Below are 23,805 nucleotides of genomic sequence, written 5' to 3'. Positions count from 1 at the left end.
CGGAGTGGGGATCGAGGACAGACAAGAATAGAAACGGCCTCCTAAGAGGCCGCCCGAAATCCTGCACAATTCTTCGAGGGTCCCGCGGCCTGCCCCATTTCTCCGTCAGCCACTCCCAACCAGCCGCCTTTGCTATAGAAACAGTCCTCCCGCCCTCCTCAGCGCCTACGTTTCGTCAATGCACTCTGGGAAATGCAGTCCACCTCTGGTTACCGGCCCGCGACTTGAGCCCACTCTGCGTCCTTAAAGGACTACAGGTTCCAGAAGCCGGCGCGTAAAACTCCGGCGTCTCTGGGGAATGAGGTCCTGCTAGAGAGAGAGAGAGGAACCCGCGGGCGGGGCAGCAGGGAGCCAGGACTGCACCCTCCCAATGGGCGGCCCCCTGGGCGGGGCCCGGGTGGCCATTGGCTACGGAGGCACGGAGGAGGCGGGGTCATCGGAATGAGGCGCGGAGCTGTTCGCCTCTCCAGGTGCTGAGTCCGAGGGAGGCTCCGGTTGCGCGAGCCGAGGTTGCAGGCGCCGCGGTCGCAGCCGCGTACCGCGCCGTCGCCGTCGCGAAAGGCATCGCCTAGAAGCTGGAGCCGTGAAGAGCTCGGAGGAGCTCCCAGACCGCCCTCCAGCCTTTCTGAGGTCGGTGCTTTCAGATTCGCTTTTGTTTTATTGGGGAGGGAATGAATTGAGGCATGAGGGGGCCTGGTGAGTTGATGGGACCTGTCCTCACCGCCCTCAAGACCATTGTCCTGGAGCGCTGCTGACTGTGGCCCCGCGTCTGAGGTCGGAGCAGCTTTGGTTAGTTTTTGTCTTATGGTGAAGGGGGCTCTTGAGCGTGAAGGTAGAGGGCTGGTGACCTGCCCCTCCATCCCTAGTGAGAGGGCGTTGAGAGCTTGGAGCTTCTCTCCTCTAGTGCCCAAAGTCCAGGCTGCCTTGATTATTGAGAATGGGAAAGTGTCTTGAGATGAAAGATTCAGAGGAAGGGGGTCCCTTCCCCACAACACCTCGGCTTCTTGAGGTTACAAAGAGTCTGGATGGAATGGATAAAACAGCGGGACGCCTCCTCCTCTGCTCAGAATCTTCTGGGGTTATTGAGGAAGGGCTGTTTGGGGATGTCATGAACACCTATCCTAGTACTCATCTCTCTGCTGAAGCCGAGGGCTTCTGAGGAGGGGAAACGGGATGAAGATGGAGACAGAGGACTCTTCCCCTCCCAGCTGGACCCGCCTTGGTTATGGGGGGTAGGGGAAAATGAGATGTGAGGGTAAAGGCTGGGAGACCCCTCCCTACTTTGACAGGAGCCGCCGGTACAGGAAAGCACTGACGGGTTCTCGGGGTCCTTTGCGATCTGGGCCCCGCGTCTAAGGTCAGAGTGGCCAGGGGGTGAGGTGTGCAGTGGGGAAAAGTAAGAGGGATTGAGGAACCTCCCTGGCCTCTCCCCTTCCACGCCTTACCACCTTGACCCCCTCTACCTCGATCCAGGCCAGGGGCCCTTAGTCGAGACGACCCTTCCCGCCCCACTCCGGAGCCCGTGCTCCTGTACCGCATCGGGGAGCCAGACCCGGATGGGCACGTGCTGGGTGGGACAGGGCTAGTCCCCTCTCGGGCACCCTGAAGCTCCAGGTAGACGCCCACCGCGGCTGTAGACCCTTGGGCTGTTCCGCTCAGCGCAGGGTGCGCCTCAGATCCGGCTACAGACACCTATCTCAGCCACGCGGCGGCCGCTCTGAGCGCAGGGCTTTCAAGCTCGGCCCCAGCATCCGAGGGAGGACAAAGCCGCGGTCGCCGCACTGGCGGGCCTGCGCCACCGGCTGGGCGGGGGGCGAGGCCGAGGGAGGGGGGGTTCGGGTGCGGCGCGGGGAGCTTCCGCGGAAGCGTGACAGAAGCCAGGCAGGAGACAAAGCGTGCTCGCTCCTCGCGGGCCCGCGCGAGCGGGGATGGAAAATCCCGAGGGAGGAGGCGGCCGCGCGGGGCAGGGCACTATATACCCCACACCCTTCCCTCCCGCCCCCGCGGGTCCTGCCTCCGGGTGCCGTGTGTGCGATGGTAACAGGGTCCCGTCTGTGGGGCATTCAAGACCTGTGACCATGAGGACGTGGACAGGCAAGGGGTTCTGCCTCGCAGAAGAGACCCAAGGTTCGAGGCATGAGTGAGTCAGGGTCCGCAGGATCATCCTGACTAACCCCTCCCAACCCCACCCACTCCATCAGCCATGTTAGGTCAAATTTGGTTGTGTGTGTGTGTGTGTGTCAGAGTGTAATGTTTGCATGGGCAATGGTGTGGGTCAGAGTTTGAGTGTGAATGTGTATGACTAGGGAGGTGCCAAGGTGTGCTCTAGTGTTCACATGCGTGTCATAGTGAGCTTGTGCATCTGGCTGGCTGTGTGTGAAAAGAATGAAGTACTGTTGGCCTCAGAGGCGGGGAGCAGGGTAGTCACCTTCAACTCTCAAATCACAGTAATGACCTAAAGTCCCACTGGATTCCCTCAGGTAAAGATAGCTTCAGGCCATGTGCATGTGGTGTGGCCCAGAAAGTGGGACCGCACAAGTAAGTGGAGCCCTCTTCAGCCCTTTTGGTGCCTTGGGTCTGACCCTAACATCCTCTCCAGTGCCCTGCCTTTCCCATCCCTCAGAAACCTTATCCTGCTGCAGTGGGCTGCCTGAGGACCAGAATTCTGTCCCCCACCATCATAGGCTGACAAGTGAGGCTTGGGGAGCTCATAAGCAGAGGGGTTCCTTGTTTTTTTGTTTGTTTTTGCCTTTTGGGCTGCACTCGCGGCATATGGAAGTTCCCAGGTTAGGGGTTGAAACAGAGTTACAGCTGTTGGCCCATGCCACAGCCACAGCAATGCTGGATCCAAGCAGTGTCTTTGACCTACACCACAGCTCACAGCAACCCTGGATCCTTAACCCACTGAGCAAGGCCAGGGTTGAACCCTCGTCCTCATGGATACTATTTGGATTGTTTCCACTGTGCCACAACAGGAACTCCAGGAGAGTTCTTACGATATGGGTGTAAGACTGTGTGGCAAGACAACTTTTGTCACTTGGACCTCTATCTGGAAGGGCCATGGGGTTGGAGTTGCAGGTCAGTGACAGGTGGCCTCTCAGTAATACCAGGTGCACTTGTAGAGAGGACACAAGTGTGTCACAAAGATATCACTATGGATAGATATCCCTAGAGGATGAGGATAGCCCTCTCAAACCTGCCCATTCCCACTAAGTGACCTCCATTTCACAGCACTTTTATGCAAAGGTGCTGTGTGGCTTTGAGATAATCCCCACCTGAGACTCCTTTTCCCATACAACGAGGGCCAGTGGACCTAGAGGAAGAGCAGTTAACAGACAGTAGAGCCACCATCCAGCCCAGCCCTGCCCCAACCAGTCTCTACAAGTATCCACAGCGACCTCTGCTGGGCAGAAGTGAAACCAAGCTGCAATTTGGCAACTAACACTGGCCCAAGGTGTGAAAGCTCAAGGTGGGTGTGGGCATTGTTAGGTGAAAACCACAAACCTTTTTACTTAGTGGCTACCTGTCTGCTTATGGAGTCCTGAGTTGATGTTCTTGTACACAGTTCCTTCAAGTGATGGAACTGACACTGTCCTCATGCATGTGGAAATATTTAAAGAGGACCTAAACGCCTTTGCTCAAGTTTCCATCCAATTAGGGGTGGGCATCAAATTTATTTATGAGAAAAATGCATGAAAAATATTTATCAGGCTCAAGGAGGTTTAAGCATATACCCTGTCTTTTCCTCTTCTTCAATTCCTTTCTCCTTTCTCTTCCTATTCTACTTTTATCCTCCTCTCTTCCTCATAATTAAATCACTAATTTAGATTAGTCAAAAACAAATTTTTCAAACATAAGCTTTCTTCTTCCTTATCAACAACATGGCCCAGGAGTTCCCGTTGTGGCTCAGTGGTTAACACATCTGACTAGGAACCATGAGGTTGTAGGTGAACCCTGGCTTTGCTCAGTGGGCTAAGGATCCAGCATTGCCATGAGCTGTGGTGTAGGTTGCAGACGTGGCTCGGATCCTGCGTTGCTGTGGCTCTGGCGAAGGCCGGCAGCTGCAGCTCTGATTGGACCCCTAGCCTGGGAACCTCCATATGCCGCGGGAAGCAGTCCTAGAAAAGGCAAAAAGACAAAAAAAAAAGAAAAGAAAAAAAAAACACAATATGGCCCAGAAAATGCAGATATCAGGAAGCTATTACTAAATGCAAAGAACTGACAAACCCTGGCTCCTCCAGGCCTAATGATGGGAATAGGGGAGATGGATGCTCAGTCTTAAATGCCCATCAAGTGACAGGTGTCTCCTTTCCTGGAGTTGCTCTAAAAGGATTTCACACAGCCACAAATTCTTTAGAGCTCCCAAAAGGAAAAGAGGTATTTAAATACCTGGTATTGTTCTTACTTTGGCATCAGTGTGATTTGCATTGAACTATGTGACTCAGTATCATAAAGTAAAAATAGGACTTAATCTCTTCCTTGGCTCTTCAGAAGGTGACTGCATGTGTGTGTTGTGTTTTGCACTGGAGAGCGAAAAGCTAAATTATCTCATAAATTGAACTACCCGCTTACCCTGATTAGAAAATGTCACTTAACATTACACTCAGGCAATAACATTATGGGGTTTTTTAATTCATGCATGAATTTCTGTCTTATAAAACCTTTCTTCATTATTACTTTCACTTGAGGTTAATCAAGAATGTTTAATCCTTGTACTGAAGCCAAACAAGATATATATCAGAAGATACAGGAAGATGTGGGTGGTATTTCTGTTCTTAGGCTCAAAAAAAAAAATCCTTGGGGTTCACAGGAACGAAGGAAAGGCCCTGAAGATTTGGTAAATCTTAGGGAGTTAAACAGGTTTCCTCTCCTCAAAATTTTCCAGGAGGGCTGGCCATGTTGAAGAACCTTAGCACGCATGCAAATGGCACACATGCTGGGAATGAGACTGCAGCCTTTAGGGTTCCTAAATTCCCATGGCAGCCCCTGTGGAAAAATCTCCCAAGTCCTTCCTGTTCCCTCAGGCAGCAGCCCAGTAGTTGCTAGGGAGTGGAGCTGTCCAAGGTTCTGGAGCACTGGCCTCAGCCCCCCTAATGGAAAGGGAGAATTTTGGGGCATGGAGTAGAAGCAAGCTCTGAAAACACAGCCTCTGTGATGATTTCTGCAAAGCTAGTTACAGAATGAAATAGGAGGGAGTTTCCGTTGTGGCTCAGCAGAAACAAATCTAACATCCATGAGGACGCAGGTTCGATCCCTGGCCTTGCTCAGTGGGCTGGGGATCCAGCATTGCTGGGAGCTGTGGTATAGGCTGCAGACACAGCTCAGGTCTGGCGTTGCTGTAGCTGTGGCATAGGCCAGTGGCTATAACTCTATTGGACCCCTAGCCTGGGAACCTCCATATGCCGCGGGTACAGCCCTAAAATAAAAGACAAAAAAAAAAATGGAAAGGAGAAAACATAGCTGTAGAGGGTCCACTGCATCCCTTTGAATGAACCCATCAGCAATTCCTATTTAAAGAATTATAAGCTAATAATTAGAAGAAACCTTTCTGAGTCAGGCTCTTCACATGTAAGAATGTATTTAAACCTCATAGTCCTATGAGGTGGGTGGTGTTGTTATTCCCACTTTCAAGATGAGGAAAGGAAGCTCTGAGAGGAAAAGGGGTTTGCCTGTGGTTATACAGCTCAGAAGGAGTAGAGTTTAAGTTCTAACCTGGATCTCAAACTCCTACTACTATTTTTTCCCTACGGTTATATTATAGAAAAAATTATAGAGGAAAAATTGAAGTATTGGACTGTCCTCTATGAGATTCCAACTAGATTTTAGAGGAAGAGGATTGGGGACTAAGATTCAGACATAAATCAGAGTCCTTCCAAATTCAGCAAGGATGTTGCCACATACTTTACATCTTATCCTGACAAAGGGCTTGTTACCTGAGCTTGACTGCCAAAGAAGTGGAAATGGAAGTAGATGACCCTTATGGTCAGTGGCCCAGGGTTTTCTTTCTAGAGTGGAACAGTTTCACAGGAAGTCAAGCCAGCATGGCAACAAAATATGTTTTAATAATCTGCAAGAATAGAGAGGAAAAAAAACCCTGAGGACACCGTCATTATTCAACAGAGTACATATAGAGCTTTAAAAAAAAAAAAAAAAAAAGGCTTATCTTTATTTGCTAGCACCCTGTTCCAATGCTGAGGACGTTTGGATATTGTTAAAAGGCTCCTTCCACCTATTCCCACTCTCAAGATTCTTCACAGCAAAGCTTCTAATATCAAAATAAAAGTTTTCACTGCTGTGAGCCTCAAATAATCTCAGGGAAACATCACATTCCTGCCTCATGTCATCACAACCAATGTTCCACCTTTGTATGTGGTTGCAGGAGTCCTGAAGGTAAGCAGATTTGGGCCTTGACGGACTTCAGGCCACAGATATCCTCTGGTCTTCCCAAGCTGGCAGTGCCAACTGCCCCAATCTTGCCACATACACAAAGGGCCTGTGCCTGAGAACTCCTAGCCATAGGTTTGAGTGCCTAAGGAGAGTAGAGTGAAATAGCTCTCCCTAGACCTCAGTGTGCACAACATCCAGATAGGGGGCCTGGCCTTTTGAAAATCTGCTTCACTTCATGTTGGATCTCCAATCCATTTTGAGCAATTCCTCCCCCTTCTAGGTTGGAATTTCGCAGGGCTTTGACGTTCGGAGCAAAGGCTGCTATTGCTTTTCCTGAGGGCACTTGGAGGCCAAGGACCGGCTCCGCATCTGGGTCTGCTCTGACTCATACGAGTGCAGACAGATTTGATTGTTTTCTTATTTAGAGTCATTAATAAACTCTCCTCGGCATCAGAACAGCATGTAATAAGAGGGAGGCCATTTGCGGGGGTCTCTAGGCAGCCATGCCTATAGCTGAGCACTATCTCCTTTGCTAACAGGATCAGGAAATGGTTTCTAATCCCAGCTATTGCCCTTCAAAAGGCTTAGATTATCAGGATTTTAGGCTAATATGAGAAAGAAAATGAAAGTGTAATTAATTGCTACGGATGATATAGTTATTCTAGCAAAATTGAGGCCCAGGATTCCCCCAAAGAAGAACTGGATTTTCATTCATTCAACAAACATTCCTTGTGCCTACAGTGTGCCAGGCACAGAGCTGGGCACAAGGAACACAACACCAACGTGGGATAAGCCCCATCATACAAAAATTTTGACTGGAAAGAGGAAACAGCTGCAGAAACCCTGAAAAGGGTATGTGCTGTAAGCAGAGTTTCTTAGAAATAAAAAGACACTTAATAATCATAAGCCTCTTTTTTAACATGAAGAAAGAGGCTGAGGGAGGTTGAGGGTTGCCACTGGTCAAAGGCCCAGTCAGTGGTGAGGATGAGAACCAGGTTTTATAATTTCTAAGGCACGTTCTTGCCACTGTCCTAAACTGCTGCTATGTTTATTAAATTATCCAAAGGGCACATTTTCATTTGATCATAGCCTTTTATGATCCAATCCTAATGCAAAACCTAAATTTAAAGTTGAAATAGAAACAAATAGATGAAATAGGACAAGGAAAATACCTATTTATATCTGTGTTGTCCATGTAATAACCACAGGCAGCTACTGAGCACTTGAAATACGACTAGTCTGAACTGAGATGTAAGTATAAAATATACACCAGATTCTGAAAAATTAGTATAAAAAGAATAAAATAGCTCATTAATAATGTTAATAATGATTACGGGTTAAAATAACATTTGGAATACATTGGGTTAAATAAATATTATTAAAATTAATTTCACTTGTTTCTTTTTACTTAGCTGCTACTGTTATCAGAAGGGGCTCATAAATTCTTATAAGATGGGGCAACCAGAAGAAGAACAAACAATTTTCAGATAAATCAAACAAAAGATTTACTACCAGTTAAAACATGACTGACGGGAGTTCCTGTTGTGGTGCAGCGGAAATGAGTCCGATTAGGAACCATGACGTTTCGGGTTCGATCCCTGGCCTTGATCAGTGGGTTAAGGATCCGGTGTTGCCATGAACTGTGGTGTAGATTGCAGACATGGCTCAGATCCTGCATTGCTGTGGCTAATGTGTAGGCAGGCAGATGTAGCTCCAATTAGACCCCTAGCCTGGGAACCTCCATATGCCATGGGTGCAGCCCTAAAAAGCAAAAAAATAAAAAATAAAAAAATAAAACATGATTGAAAACACTTGCAAGTATAAGCGCATGAATTACGTTGATGTGGCCCCAATTTTCTTGCAGATGAGGATACTGAGAAAGAGTTCAAGCCATTTACATAAGCATATGATGAATAAACAAATTAGCTAACTGAATTATGCACAGGTCTTGACCTCTGCTAATAAGTTGAAGAAGAGGATGATTAGAGGGTGCTTATAACAGATGACCCAAGAACTCTAAGTCTCTTGGACTCCAAGATTCCTCAGGGAAATGAGAGCCTTGTGCTCTAGGAGAAAGATGTTGCACAGGAGTCAGACATACACAAGGTCAGAGCCACTCTGCCTCCCGTTGGCCTTGATCAAGATACTGAGTCTTGAGCACTCAAAACATGGTGGCTATGATTAAATGAGATTTCAGGTGTTCTTTAATAGAAAAAAAAAATCAACAGTCTTTGCTACTTTTTTTTTTTTTGTCTTTTCTAGGGCCGCTCCAGCAGCATATGGAGGTTCCCAGGCTAGGGGTCTAATTAGAGCCGTAGCCACCAGCCTACGCCAGAGCCACAGCAACACTGGATCCGAGCCGCATCTGCAATCTACACCACAGCTCACGGCAACACCAGGTCCTTAACCCACTGAGCAAGGCCAGGGATCAAACCCACAACCTCATGGTTCCTAGTCGGATTCGTTAACCACTGCGCCACAACGGGAACTCCTCTTTTCTACAGTTCTACTGCCCCCATTCCTCATCTTTGCTTGGTCCCTGAAGAAGTTTAAAGGACAGTTTCACATGATTAAGTGTGTCTACACCAAAATGTAGGGTCTCAGCCACTTTGGGCACACCTCACCATCTTTCATGTTCCCCTGTCTCATTAACAAATGTGCAGTTCTTTCCCCGGGACGATGAGGCAAGCAGCAAAATGGACATTGTTCTCTCATGTCTATCCTGAAATTCTGACATTCTGATGTTGGTGTTTACAGCACTTTACATACAGCTTTACTTTAAAAATAAAGGGACGTAAGTTCAGAAACCACAGTCACTGGAGAACGTGGCCATGGAGCCTTCACTGCACAGCTCTGAGGGAGCACATTGTTGCTATCCTTGACCATCGCTTTTTTTTTTTTTTTTGTCTTTTTGCTATTTCTTGGGCCGCTCCCGCGGCATATGGAGGTTCCCAGGCTAGGGGTCGAATCGGAGCTGTAGCCACCGGCCTACACCAGGGCCACAACAACGCGGGATCCGAGCCACGTCTGCAACCTACACCACAGCTCACGGCAACGCCGGATCGTTAACCCACTGAGCAAGGGCAGGGATCGAACCCGCAACCTCATGGTTCCTAGTCGGATTCGTTAACCACTGCGCCACGACGGGAACTCTGACCATCGCTTTTCCAAAAGTTTGCCTCTGGATCAAAGAAATACATGTTAAGCTCAGCGAAGACATGTTAACAGAGCATGTTGGAACCAAACTCCTTTCTAGTCCCACAGGAAGGACAGAGATCCCTGGGAGTGTTTTGGAAGGAAACATGGTCAGATATCCTGGGTCAAAGTGTGGTGGGCGGATTGAAGTGGAGGAAGAGCCTGGAGGTGGGCTCACCCCTAGTTCTCTTGAAAGGCCCTTGACTTCCAGGGACTTAAATGCCAGGGTCAGGTTCTTTGGGATAGAATCTGATTTTGAAATGAATTTTTCCCATCCCTTTACTCTTTTGTTCACTCAACAGACACTGAAGGGTACATAGCAGGGGTGGGGGCATTTTGAGAAACCTGGCTCTGGAGGAGCCCAGAGTCTGGCTGGGGAGAGGAGTGATGCCCACATGATGGGTGAACCAAGGAACCAGGGCTGAAGTAACCATAGGAGGCCTAATAGCATGGGTTGGCTACGGCAGTGGAAAAGCGGTGGGTCCCAACCAGACAGACCTGACTGAATCTTTGCTTCATCACCAAATGTGTGACCTTGGGCAAGTGCTTTAACCTTTCTGAGCCTCATTTTCTTTATATGGGGCAATAAAATATACTTTTCCTAGGCTGTTATGCCCTTACATGGCAACATATAAAGAAAATTCTTAGGACGATAGTAACCCTCCTTCGGGCATTGTGCTCAGCCCTTTACATGCATAACAAAGCTGCCATTATTATCCCTGGTTTATAGCTGAGGAAAGTAATACTCAGGAACTTCAAGTAACTTGCCCAGGGTCACACAGGCAGTAGGAGGTGTGCAGTCTGACTGCAGAACTTGCTCTTAACCATGGTGATTGCTGCCTCCCTGGTTCAAGGTCAGCAGGAATCCAATAACTTATTTTGAAGGAGGGCGAGGTAATTTGTGGGTCAGCTTGTGGAGAGATTTTCTGCTTGATCTTCAAGGGTGGGTGCTCTGAAGGTTTGGGTGGGGAGGGAAGGCAGAGAAAAGCTGTGACCAAAAGAACAGGGCTGGCTATGCCAGTGATGTATTTATTCCAGGGCCCCCGAAATAGAGAACAGAGTTTCAGTAGGAAATAGATTTTTGGAAAGAAGGATTGAGGAAATCTTTGGGTAACAAAGGTTAGCTGACAAAAGTTTATAGGCAAAGAAAGAGACATGAAATCTGAAACTACCAATCTGGGGCATCTCACTGAATGTGGGCATTTTATTGCAGTATAGACCATGCTCATCAAATATGCCCAAAGCCAGAGCTTGTGGAGGGTGTGGCCAGTTAGCTCCGCCATCCAGCATTCCTCCCAGTGCTCTGTGCCCTTTAGAGAACATGCATGGACTTTTCTCTTATTTGGTCTTCACAAAAGCTCTAGGCAGTAGAATGGTGGTAGGTCTGCTACAATTGCTGTCTGTGTCAAGCAGCATGAGCTGCCAGGAGGCACAGATGCCAAGCACAGCTGCAATGCCCCAATTCAGGCAAAAGGCTTAGGAGGGTTTTTTCTGTGAGAGAGGAGGCAGAAGTCTTGCCCCCTGGGCTGAGACCTTTTCTCTGTACTCTGGGAGGCAGGCAGTGTTATCTTTGGTCCATGATTCTAGAGTGACACCCCCGAGTGGCTGCCTCCTAGAGTGGCCGCTGTGAGGGCCCGAGTCGGGGGTCACTGCAAATCCCATACCCCTTTCTGGATGCTGTACCTGTCAATCAGTGGCCCCCTCCTGTGCAGAGAGCTTGTCTCACAAAAGGGGATTTTTCTGGACTTGCCATCTCAAATTCGTTCTGCCTATTTCTCTGCAAACTGTAGGAACTGGAAGCCGAACCCCATTCTCCTTACGCTGATTAGAAGGAAAATCTGTCTTTTCTAATGGCTGCAGTTGCTGCTGACCACCAGATTTCTCTCCATGGCTACGCTTCTAATAACAATGCAAAACAAAGGCAGGAAGGGAGAGGGATACAGATGCGGCACCTGCAGTTCTGTGAAGGATGTGAGGCAGTGGGGGAGGTAACTTTCACAGCCATGAGAGAGTCCTTTGATGAGAAAGGGGGAATTTTGATGTACAAGATGACAGAAGATGAAACAGATCATGATGCTGTACTGTGTCTTCTTTGGAAAGTCCTATTAGGGTTCCAGATGCCCCCCACAGTTCTGGAGGGATAAATTCACAGGTTGGCGAAACCATACAGACTTTGACAAGTTGTCTAGGGAAAAGTCCATAATGATTATAAACATAAGACTAATGAGAAATGACAAACACTTGGTAATGGAATGTTCAGGGTTCATCTGGTCACTGACCCTAGTAATGAGTAATGTGTGTCCACGCACACTGAATGCAGCACAGTGGAAATGGTGACTTCCGAAGAATAAGACCGAATTGAGAAATCAGAATAAAGGTGTGGATGCTTAGAATGACTGGGCCTCACAAAGTAGAGCTGTGGTGATTTCAGAGCAGTTTACCAGCCAGGTCTCATTTACCTGATCATTTTGACACAAAGGCTCTGACATGCCAATTCTTAGACATTCCCAGAACAGCATCTGCCACCTACTCTGTGCTGAGCCAGGCATTGGAGAGATGGGGGTGAATGAGACCTAAGGCCCTATCCTTAGGGGGCTAGCCAATCTAAAATAGACCATGGAGTACAGAATAGGAAATGTGAAAATGAACATGACCACTTCATGATGTTTCCTTATAGATGCTGCCTCACCTGTAGCCCAGCAGGTGAGCCAAACAGGGATCTTATTAACACCGCCAACCTAATCTTGTCTCAAATCTGAGCAGCTATGACTCCAGCTCTGGAATCTGGGGTAGCAGAGTGAGGGCAAAGGAGGCAGAGGCTGGTATATTTCAGAAACCTGATGCATTCACTCAGTGAAAATGTTTTTCCTCCACAAAAGCTTGAAAGACCCACTTTCAAGACCCTTTGCCTGCAATTAGAGCATGCTGCTACAAGGGGCACTATGAAGCAGTGTGGCCCAAGCAGCCACACTCCCCACAGGCACAGTATGCTAAGACAAGCCTAGTTTTTCAGATATTAACCTTCAGAAGAACAACATTTTTAATTAATTGATCATAGAAAGATTGCACATTTAATAGGACCAAGCCACCGTAACCTATTTACAGTGAGTGGAGAGCTGTGAATTCATCAACATTCATTAACAAAATTCATGTATGCCTAACTGTATAAAAAGAACTGCACAAAGTCCCTGCTCTTAGGTACTCACTGCTGTGAGAAAGACAAACAGAGGCAGGTAATTCCAGTGCCACCAGATAAATGGTATGATGGAGGGATGAGCAGGGAGCACTGAAAACACGGAAGAGGAATGACTAACTCTGACAGGGATCACCCCTCCCTTCCTCCCTCTCTCTCATGTGTTAGGTTTGGACCTTAATCCCTGAGGCAAAGGGTTGACACCAACTCATAGAAGAAGAAAAACAAATGGGTCAAATATTTTGAAACACTGGGAGGAACTGGAATCAGCCCACTGAATGAACGTGGATGCCTCGCCTACATCTCTGGACCTCAGTGTTCTCGCCTGGTGCTCCAGGGCTTGACAGTAGCCACCATGATCATGTGGGCCTGTAGATTAGAGTGTTGACCTTGACTCCAATGGCTGGGCCTGGCTTTGTCCCAGCCCCTGCTTATCTGGACCCTGATGATACTACCTCTCGATTCTGGCTAAATGTTCCAAGGCTTCCCAGAGGATCTGGTCCTAAAGGAACTTGGTGTTGGTGAGGTGTCAGTTTTTGGTGTCTGGTGGAAAAGGTCTCGCTCTCCTGAGTAGCTATTTGGCTCACCACCCTCCTTGGAAGACCAAAAGCCAGGCTGGCCCTGTCAAAGCTCTGACCACTGCATGCACTGCCCCGTATCACCAGCCAGTCTTTAACTTGTGGCCACTCTTAGGAAAGCATTGCCCTGTCAGGCAGAGGATCATTGGTGGCAGGTGGCCCCACCCTGCCTTTCCCAGGCCCCAGCTCTCTCCTGCCTGTGGGTGTGACGTTGGCCTCCCATCTCTGTCTTAGGGAGTCCAAAGGAGCAACTATCTTGCATACATGAAAAAAAAAAAAAAAAGCCAGAGTATTTACATTTAAACAAGTCACTTAAAGCTATTAATTGCCCTGTGGAGTTTTAATATACAATTCATGGTAAAGAAACCTGGTTAAGAGAGTAAATAAATGGAGGCCCCGAGAAAGCCCTCAATGAAATTCCATTTACAAGCCTTTTTGTTTGTTTGTTTGTTTTAGGGCCACACCCGCTGCATATGGAGGTTCCCAGGGTAGGCGTGGAATTGGAGCTACAGCTGCTAGCCTACACCACAGCCACAGCAACGCGGGGATCCAAGCCAAGTCTGCATTCCTAGTCAGATTCGTTTCTGCTGCACCACGATGGGAACTCCGCATTTATAAGTCTTAAAAAGCATATTTTAGGGAGTTCCCACTGTGGTGCAGCAGAAACAAATCCGACTAGTATCCATGAGGATGAGGGTTCAATCCCTGGCCTTACTCAGTGGGCTGCAAATCCAGCGTAGATCACAGACGCGGCACAGATCCCACTTTGCTGTGGCTGTAGCGTAAGCCAGCAGCTGCAGCTCCGATTTGACTCCTAGCCTGGGAACTTCCATACGCAGCAGCTGTGGCCCTGAAAAAAAGCTTATTTAAAAATAATTCATGGACTTCCCTTTGCGGCGCAGAGGAAATGAATCTGGCCTGGCTCTGTGGGTTGGGGATCCGGCTTTGCCGTGAGCTGTGATGTAGTTTGCAGGCTCGGCTTGGATCCTGAGTTGCTGTGGCTGTGGCTGTAGTATAGGCTGGCAGCTGTAGCTCCAATTCGACCCCTAGCCTGGGAACTTCCATATGCCACTGGTGTGGCCCTAAAAAGCAAAAAAAAATAAAATAAAATAGTTCACATGCCCAGAATTTCACACCCTTAGACTCTCAGACCCTGAACTGCCTGTCTAGACCCGAACCAGGACCCTGCCAGCTCAGGTCCCACCCACCCTACCCACACCCCCTCACTCTGGTCCCTCAGCCTTGGGACCCTCTCTCAGCAGAGAGTTCATTCCTGTCAGCTGGGACCAGGTCTGCTCAGGTCACTTTTCTCAACCAAGGGCCCCCAGGCACTTCCTGCTTGGGCTTCCCTGGGCAGCACCGCCAGACACACACCCCCTCTGGCTATAGAGCCTGGACCACCCCTCCCCGTCTTGCAAGAACACAGGGACCTTCCTCCAGGGAGAGTCCCTCAGCGGTCCTGCTCCATATGCCCAACTTCCTTCCCAGAATAAGCAAACAGAGGGAAAAAAAAATCGACAAAGGGCCTTTAAAACCATTCTGCAGAGGATGTCACCTCCAGGAGATGAGCAGGGCTAGGCTGAGATAAGCAGAGCTGCTTACAAACAGACCCGAGACAAATTAAAACATTCATTGGAGGCAACAGAATGCAGATCAGTGGAGTGAGAAACAAGATGTCTCCCTTCCAAATCACTGCGGAAGGTAAAAGAAATCATCAGCTGTGGCTCAAAAGTCAGAACAGAAAGGAGATGCAGAAAACACAAAACAAGATGACAAGGGACAATACATGTAAGCATTTGCCATTCCCTTGTTAGAAGACAATGGTCCCTGCATTAAATTAATGCAAGAGCCTCACCTAAAATAAAACGACTCCAGGGTAGGCAAAGCTATACCAGGTAAATGCAAACAAAAGAGAACATGTGAGTGGCTATGTCAGACAAAGCACAGTTTAAGGGAATAAGCAGCATCAAGCAGGATAAAAAGGGTAATTTTATATTCATAGGCACAATTGTGAAAGCATAAATGTTCTGAACATTTGTACACTCAGTATTTTAGCATCAAAATACTTGAGGCAAAACCCGTTACCATTAAAAATACAAGATGAAGACAGTTGTGGGCATAAATTTACATACGATTCTTAGTACCTGACATCAAGTAGCCAAAATGCATATAACAGAAAGGAGTAATATCATGAAGACGATTGAATTAAAAGGCAGGTGCTGAACTTTGTACCAGCCTAAAGGATTTTTTTGTCATGTTTTTAAAGTCCAATTATAGATTGATGCTTCTAGTATGTTAAATTGTGTACAAATGTATATATACAGTATAATTATCATTGCCATTTTAAAAGCTCTAAACCACTGAAAACCCACTGAAAGCCACTGAAAGAAAACACACCAGAACGTTAACATTTGATGTTTAGAAAGGGTGGAAATTAAACATTTAACATTTTTCTTTCCACTTTTTCTCAATGTTCTTTAATGATCATGTAATATTCTATGACTAAGAAGAAGATAACTGGAAAAAAGAGTTAAGACTTATCGCCATAGCATAAGATTTATAATTTCCAAGATCTGGGTAAAATTTAACAAACTAGAGCAGCGAGCAGTAATCCTAGCAGGTTCCACCCAACCCGGGCCTCCTGGCTTCAGCAGGCCCTCCTGGTCACTCCCTCCTTGAAACCTCTGCTTCTCTGCCTTGGGGCACTGTGTTCTCCCAATTCGGTTCCCACCCCTTCTACTGTGCCTTTCAACCCTTCCACCTCCACTGGCAGCTCAAGGGTGGTTGTCTTGAGACAGATTCTGGCCTTTCCCCCTCTGCCCATACCCCTGGTGACCTCACCTACTCTTGTAGAGGGCTCTATAAGCCAAGGATTCCTGGATTCATCTCTAGCTCCAAGCTCATCACAAAGTATCAAGGGCGTACATGAGCCTGCAGACTGGCCACCATCCCATACAGGGGTGGCAGGCACAGTGGACATGCCTTCAGAGCAAACTGTCACTGAATCCTCTCTGAAGACATGGTGATGGGGCACAGGGATTGAATGTGACACGGGGGGCGGGTAGGGGGTGGCCCAAGGGGTGGTGAAGAAAGCATTTTATCAACCTCAGTCAGATGCAGAAGAAGGTTCCTGTGAAAGAATCAGAATAAATCACCACCTTGAACAAGTACCTCTCCAGACCATTTAGAAACAAAACCTGTGGCTCTTGGGAGTTCCCGTCGTGGTGCAGCAGAAACGAATCTGACTAGGAATCATGAGTCTGTGGGCTTGATCCCTGATCCCTGGCCTCGATTAGTGGGTTAAGGATTCGGCATTGCGGTGAGCAGTGGTGTAGGTTGCAGACGCAGCTCGGATCTGGCATTGCTGTGGCTCTGGCATAGGCCAGAGGCTACAGATCCGATTCGAGCCCTAGCATGAGAACCTCCACGTGCCATGTGTGCGGCCCTAAAAAGACAAAAAACAAAAAAACAAAAAAACCCCTTGCTCTGATTTATGGGACTATGAATTACGGTTGTAGCGATAATCAAGAAAAGCAACAAAGTCAAATTTAAAAAACCAGGCCCCGAGTTCCCATCATGGCTCAGAGGAAATTAATCTGACTAGTATCCATGAGGATACAGGTTCGATCCCTGGCCTTGCTCAGTGGGTTAAGGATCCAGCATTGCCGTCAGCTGTGGTGTAAGTTGCAGACGTTGCTTGGCTCCTGTGTTGCTGTGGTTCTGGCAGAGGCCGGCAGCTACAGCACCAATTCGACCCCTAGCCTGGAAACCTCCATATGCCTCAGTCCAGCCCTGAAAAGAAAATAAATCAATAAAATTTTTAAAAAGTAAAAAATAAAAAAGCAGGTCCAGCCCTCTCTGGCCCTTGGACTGCTCATCCACGGTGCCTCAAATTCTCTTCTGCTTTCCACACATATCCAGCCGCTGGTTCAGTGCAGAGACCCTGGGACACCACTGAGATTTACTGGTCAGTGGTTTCTGGTTTGGTCTCCTGACTTTTCAGGGGCAAGTCGAAAGTCTATAAATACCATAAGTCTTTAATCTACTAGCAAAAAAGAGTGAGGATGAGATCAGGTGGTTAGCCTACTGATGTGGTCTGTTAATTTAAAGATGCAGTTTCTTTTGAAAATGACCAAAATAAACTGAAGTACTAATTTTAAACATAACATGCTTATCAATTTCAGCTCTAAGTACATACTCTCATTGGAAAGTAAAGAAAGTAAATTACTTTAAGAGAGCTTTCTAAAATTATTCCATATAATTTCTCTTGCATTCCTAGGTCTAGATTGCTAGCCAGTTACTGTTTTATTTTGGAAGGCAAAGATACGTGAGTCCCCTCTTTAGAAAAAGGATTTCATGAAATGCGATGCAGCTATCTGGTTTTGGAGAAGAGATACTGAGAAATCACCTCCAGCGAGTTATTTAAATTTTCTAATTCACAAACTCTCCTTAATCATGAAGAGAATCATCCCTACCATAAAATATTGCTGTAAAGAAAATGATGTTCCCTTACACGAAGTGCCTAGAACAAGAGACTGTCTTGAAGCAGGAGCTCACTAAACATAGCAGGTTATTATTCTTCGCCTATCAGGGGTTTCCAGCCTCCCCGCCCCAGCCCAGCCGAGTGATGGATGGGAGTCCCAGTTTTCCCACAGCTTCCACAGGTACAGCTCTAGCGCCACATCCTTTCTCCTCCCACTTTAGAAACATCAGAAGGCACAGAACTGAAATGGAAGTGATGATAGGAAAATCCCCTAGAATCCCTGCTTGTTCGCTTTTTGTTTTTTGTTTTGTACATTAGTGCCAAGCTTTATTACTTTATCATCAGTAATAAATGAAAGGAGATCCAGCAATGTCTAAAAGAAAAGGCCCAATTTATGAGAGCTAGTTTCTTGGAACCAGGCATATCATAACTTCCCTGGGGACCAGAAATCCGAACATCTCCTGCCACGGTGCAAGACCTGGGGGCCTGTCTCCCTATCCCAGTCAGATCTCAACCACTGGGTAGTGAGGGCCACATTTTCTTACTCCCCCTCCTTGCTTTTAACTGACAGTTAATAAATGTTTCATGAATAAATGCATCTGAAATCTGGTCCCACTTTTGCACCTCCCTGCACTGGGACTGGCAAATATGTGTAGCAATACTGTGCACAGGAGGCAAATGATTAAATAATGCATGTCTATCCACTTGTCACGACATTCTGCAGCCACTGGAAATGATGCTATCAAAGACTCAAAGGACACAGAGAGATGCATCTGACATTAATTGAATAAATAGACCATAAAGAGAATGTCCAGTTCCAGCTATCACACACATGGTCCCGGATCGAAGGGGAAAACCTAACAGAATTTGTTGCTATGCAAGGGGCATGATTCCACATGATGTATTTCCAGATCCTCTTCTATATTGTTTGGTTTTCACAATGAGCGGGGAGCGGGGAGGGGGGTGATGAGGGAAAAGGCCCCTGAGATTGGAAATTAGCCCAGGGCTTCCACATAGGCATGTGGCCAAACTCAGTATGTGAACTCAAAAAGAAGACTGAGGAGCTGGACCGGGGACAGGATGGGTAAGCCAGAGTCCATTCAGGAATGAAATGTGGACATGACCCAAAATAGCTGTCATGCTCAGCCTCAGAGTCTGAATTAATCCTCCTCTTAGTTTACTGACGACTATGAAATTGATTCTCACCACAGAATCACAACCCATGGCCCTGGCACTGCGGCCAATAAAAAGTGTGACTGGGAGGCAGTAAAAAACATCTGCTCCAAAGATTTGCAAAGGGCCACTGCCGTGGGCTTAAGTGTTCGTCCTGGAAAATGTCCCTGTGCCTTCCTGGAAAGAAAGTGAAAAAAAGGAGAGAAAAGAAAGGGACAGATGGGAGGTGGGCTTTATGTTGGGGGCTGGGAGGGCAGCTTCTGGGCTGTCGCGTGAAAGCTGACCTGGAGTGTTGCCTCCTCAAGGAAGCCTGGCCCCACTTTAAGCTCTCTTCGTCACTGCAGACCCCGAACGTACTCCCCTAAGATGCGACCCACTGCTGGGTCCAGGAGGTTTCCTCCCTTGGTCCTCAAGTTCTTCATTTGGAAAAGAACTGGGAAGGGCACGGCCCAAAGGGTTGGTAGAGACCCACTGCTGACAAGGATGACCAGGGCAAGCCTGTGGCAGCCGCAGATTACACAGCCACTATCTTTCGCAGCTGGGCTGCAACTGATCAGGCTCCACCACAGGCCAGAAAGGAAGAGCCCATCACATGGCCCCAAGCCAACCCTTTCTCCTGACCCAAGCTTTTGCTGAGAGCAGCAACAACCATTCTCCAGGAATCAGTGTTATAGCCTTGAGGACCAGCATCCCCCAGACACTGGGAGCCTCCGCAGGAGATCCAGCCCAGCCCCGAGACTGCCAGGACAGTCATGGTAGGTACCCTGTCCCCGAACCATACTCAAGCACAGGGCACTAACCTGCTACATGCAGCTCTGATTGGTGCCCAGCTCTGGCAGTTCCTACTACACTGACCCTCCTCACAAAAGCACAGACTCTGGGAAGCAGAGTGATTGGACTGAGCCCACTGTTTCCAGTAGGAATGCCGACGGGCCTTGACTTTGCCACACGGGAGCCCAGATCACCATTAATGCTGCCCTCCGCTTCCATGTAGCCTACCCTCGGGGCACCTGGTGGGCCAGGACCACCTCCAGATCCATAACCCTGCAGTGACCAAGATCCCACGGGGCAGCCAAGTCTGATTACATCATGAGAAGCCCCTGGCTTGGGCAGGCTAGCCTGTTCTGGTCACCACTGTCCACTGGGATTTTTGTGGTAACTGTTGTTTCCAGCATCAAAAATCTGACTGATCATGACCTCCTCTGGGCTATGTGTACACAACACGGGGGCTACCCGTGTCCTTGTACGACTCTCTCTGGCCCCAAGTCTAGGCTGGGGAGAAGAAGGAGGTCTCTAGGCTATGGGAGACTTCAGGGACTGTGTCTTACAAACTTCCCAAGGGCACCCTTCCTTCTCCTTCCACCATCAGAACAGAAAAAAGAGTCAGAGGTCCCAAGACTCAGCATCACTTCCCAGGAGGGCTGTGGCTAGTTCATCTATCTGCCTCCTGCCCTTTCTAGTCCAGACTCAAGACAGTGTGAGGACAGAGGGTAAATCCACCCCAGCCTTTGGAAGCCCAGGGCAGGATGCCTCTCTGAAGCAAGGTGTCCAGGCCCTTCCGTTGTTGCACCTGCTGCCCCCAAATCTGCAGGCTGTAGGGGGAGTGGCCTGAGGGGTGCATTCACTTTGCAAACCAGAGTCTGTGTGGCTGTCCTGTTCAGAGTATTGCCACCGATGGCCTTGTCTGGGATTGGTCCTGAGCCTTTCTGATCACAAGCAGTTTATTGCCTTCAGCTTCCTATTATCTTTCTCCATGGCCAAATCTCCTCAGACATGGCTCACAGAAGCAAAAGGGCTTTTGAGCTAGAAAATCATGGGCCGTTAGCCTTTGTAAGTGGAGTCAAGTGAGTTTGTCTCCACGGTGATGTTTCTTTCTCAGCTCCCAGGATGAGGCACAGGCTGTTCAGATGCCCCAAAGCAAACAAAGGAAAAGGATATGGACAGAGGGGGACACAGCTCACAGGAAGTCTAGGGCATGTGGCAGAGGGACAGGAAGGTGCTTCCCTCCAGGGCAGAGCCCTTAACTGGCGCTAAGAAACCTTCTTTCCTTCACATTTATGAGGCTTTAGCTCAGATGACAAGGGACTGGGTCCTCAGATGAACCCATCTTCTACCTGCCTTCGCTTTCCAAGCCCCTGCCTCCTCCCTTTCTCTGATTTAATGTCTCAGCTCCTACATCTAGAGGAGCTCCTACATCTAGAGGAGCCTCCAAAGACCTCCAATGAGGCCCGAGTTCAGAGTGCATCAGCTTGGGCCCCGGTCATTTTCAATTCCCTGGTCTGTTCCTATGGCCCAAATGCAAGAGGTATACAGATCCTGACCCAGAATCATCCTGTTGGTTTCTCCCTGTAGCCCTACGTACAGTCTTAGTCCAGCACAGGAGCCACCAGCATATGGCTATTTAAATCGATTTAAATTAAAAATTCAGTTTCTCAGCCGCAATAGCCACATTTCAAATTCCCTACAGGCATGTGTGGCTAGCGGCTACCATTACAGATGGCCCTGATACGAAACATTTCCATCACTGCAGAAAGTTCTAGTGGACAGTGCTGCCCAGGGCTTCAAGATATTTTAGGGGCCCAAGTCTTTGACTGAAAGCTTTCCCTATTTTCCCCAGCTCTTCCTTGCCATCTGCAAGTTTGTTGACCAGAGCAGGAGATCATCTTTGCTGGAATCAGACAAACCAAAGTTTCCGTGATTGAAACTTGAGAGCTGAGTGGCCCTAGGAGGCTTCAGCCTCTGCACCTGCTATATGGGAAAAATCATCTCGACCAAAGTGGATTGACGGAAGGCAGAAGTGAGCCTAAAGTGCCTGTCAGAGAGAAGCGGTCCATAGCGGTAGTTATGGTTATTAATCAAGTGTCGAACAGCACAGGGCTGACGCCTGAGTCTGTCTGAGGGATTTAAATCCTCGAACACGATCAGGACTGGGAAATGAGTGCAGTGACAGGAAGTCACGAGGAGTGTGGATCTGTCCCTCGGCCTCTGGGGGATATTTCTATTTCGGGTGCTATTTCCTCACTGTATTGATTTTAAATCAATTGTTAAGAGCTTTTCATTGTTTCACAGTTTTCTGAAGCCTATCTCTCCCCCAGATGTTCAGTACCTGTCACCGTAAAATCCCATCAATGAGTCACTTCTGTAAGAGCCAAAGGGTCATGGTGAGCCGCGGGGCGAGGTAGGGGTCAGCTCGAGGTCGCCATGGGGAATCCCAGAGGAACTTCTTGGAATGGTCATGAACCAGTTATCAGGATGGCCTTGGCCAGTCAGCTCAGTACTCTTTGCTCTGCTTCCAGTGCCCAGTCCCCGTAATGAATGGGGTTGTCATAGACCAAATGAGGTAATCGAATCAACATTCATTTCCTGGTGGGTGTACCTGTGTCTGGCACCCCGGGACCTGGTTCTGCATGGAATCTTGGTAGACGCTCAGCAAACATGTTGGCTGGATGGTCGATCATAGAAAAATCCTGTTTAGAACCATTGCTTCGTACTTTGCAAAAAATGGGATAGGACTGTTAATAGTACAATAGATAAGATAGTCTAAAATAGAGCCTCTATTTTATTTTTACCTTCATTCTATTCTCTGATGTTTATTTTCCTTAGAAAAATCCAGTCCATGGTCAGAATCAGAGGTCCCCATTCCTTTTTCGGTCAAAACCATTCTTCACTCAGCACGCCCCTGGGTGCCCCCAAATGCCAGGCTCGGTGCTGAGGGCACATCACCAACTTCAGGGAAACACATGTGACTGGCTTCTTTGCAACCTAAGACAACAGAGGAGGGCTGCAAAGCCAGGTGCTGTCCCTCCAGGGGCATGTACCTCAGCCTCTCTCAGCAGGGCAGCTTGTTCTTCAAAACCCCACCCCTCAGCACTAGCCCAGGTGGGGCCTGGGCCAAAGATCTTGTTTACTGTCCACCAGCCTCCCAGCCTATAGGTTCCTGGTAGCTGTAAGAATCCAAAGAGCTCAGGACTGGTGCTTCCCATGGAGCTTCCACCTTCCTGCCTCTGTCCTCCCGGCTCCCCGCTTTTTGTTATTTCTTCTTCCCATCCTAGATCTGCCCCAGTGGCCAACAGAACCCTAAGGCCTCTGGCTCCTTAGGAGGCTCTCCCTGTCCTCATGGCATCCAGCTGAGTACTCCTTCCGCTCCTGCCATGCACCCCAGGACCCAAAGACTCTCTTGGAGAGATGAGGAACTTCCCCACTGGGAGAAACCCAGCCACTGACTCTTCACGTCGAGTCTTTGAACCTTCTGGCTGGAGGAGACCCTCTTGGCATGCAGGGCTCCTGCCCATGTTGCCTCTACCCCAAGCAGCCTACTTCTTTCCTCCCTCATCGGTTCCAGCCTTGACTGCAGGGCACCTCTAGGGACATCCATGAGGTTAACTTTTTATTCCCTGTGTGCTGAGGCTTGACAATCAAGGGCCTGAAGCCAGAGGTTCTGATTCTGGCCCTGTAAGCCCACTGGCTGATGATGAGTGGGGGTGAGTGCCATTGTGGATAGAGTTCCATTGATTGAGACCCAGGCCTCTCTTCCACACCTTTCTATTAAGGTTTCTACACCTTTTATTAGGGCTCATTTCTTAAGGATATTCTTCTGGTGTGTAACTAAGACCGCAGCTTTGCAGGAGAACCACACAGCCTCTGTTGAACATTCGGGTGCCCGGCCCAGTGCTGAAACATTCTCTCTGGGTTTTCTCATTTCTTCCTCTCAGCCCCCTTATAGGTGAGAGCTGGGGCTCCAAAGTGAGGTTACTTTACCCAGTCATGGTAGACTTGGGTCCAACCTGACTTCCATG

The 23,805-nt window shown here is 48.3% G+C and overlaps 1 protein-coding gene across 1 annotated transcript in view; it reads left to right on the top strand.

Annotated features, from left to right (window-relative positions):
• The first annotated feature begins 490 nt into the window (after positions 1-490).
• Positions 491-23,805, top strand: part of SMPD3 (sphingomyelin phosphodiesterase 3) — an 85,071-nt gene continuing 61,756 nt past the window's right edge. The window contains exon 1 of the mRNA XM_047789492.1: positions 491-630. The gene's annotated coding sequence lies outside the window, so the exon portion shown is untranslated. The remainder of the gene's footprint in view (positions 631-23,805) is intronic.

This window comes from Phacochoerus africanus, chromosome 8 (genome assembly GCF_016906955.1).
Source record: "Phacochoerus africanus isolate WHEZ1 chromosome 8, ROS_Pafr_v1, whole genome shotgun sequence".
Classification (NCBI taxonomy): Eukaryota; Metazoa; Chordata; class Mammalia; order Artiodactyla; family Suidae; genus Phacochoerus; species Phacochoerus africanus.
This window is presented reverse-complemented; position numbering and strand designations above follow the sequence as displayed.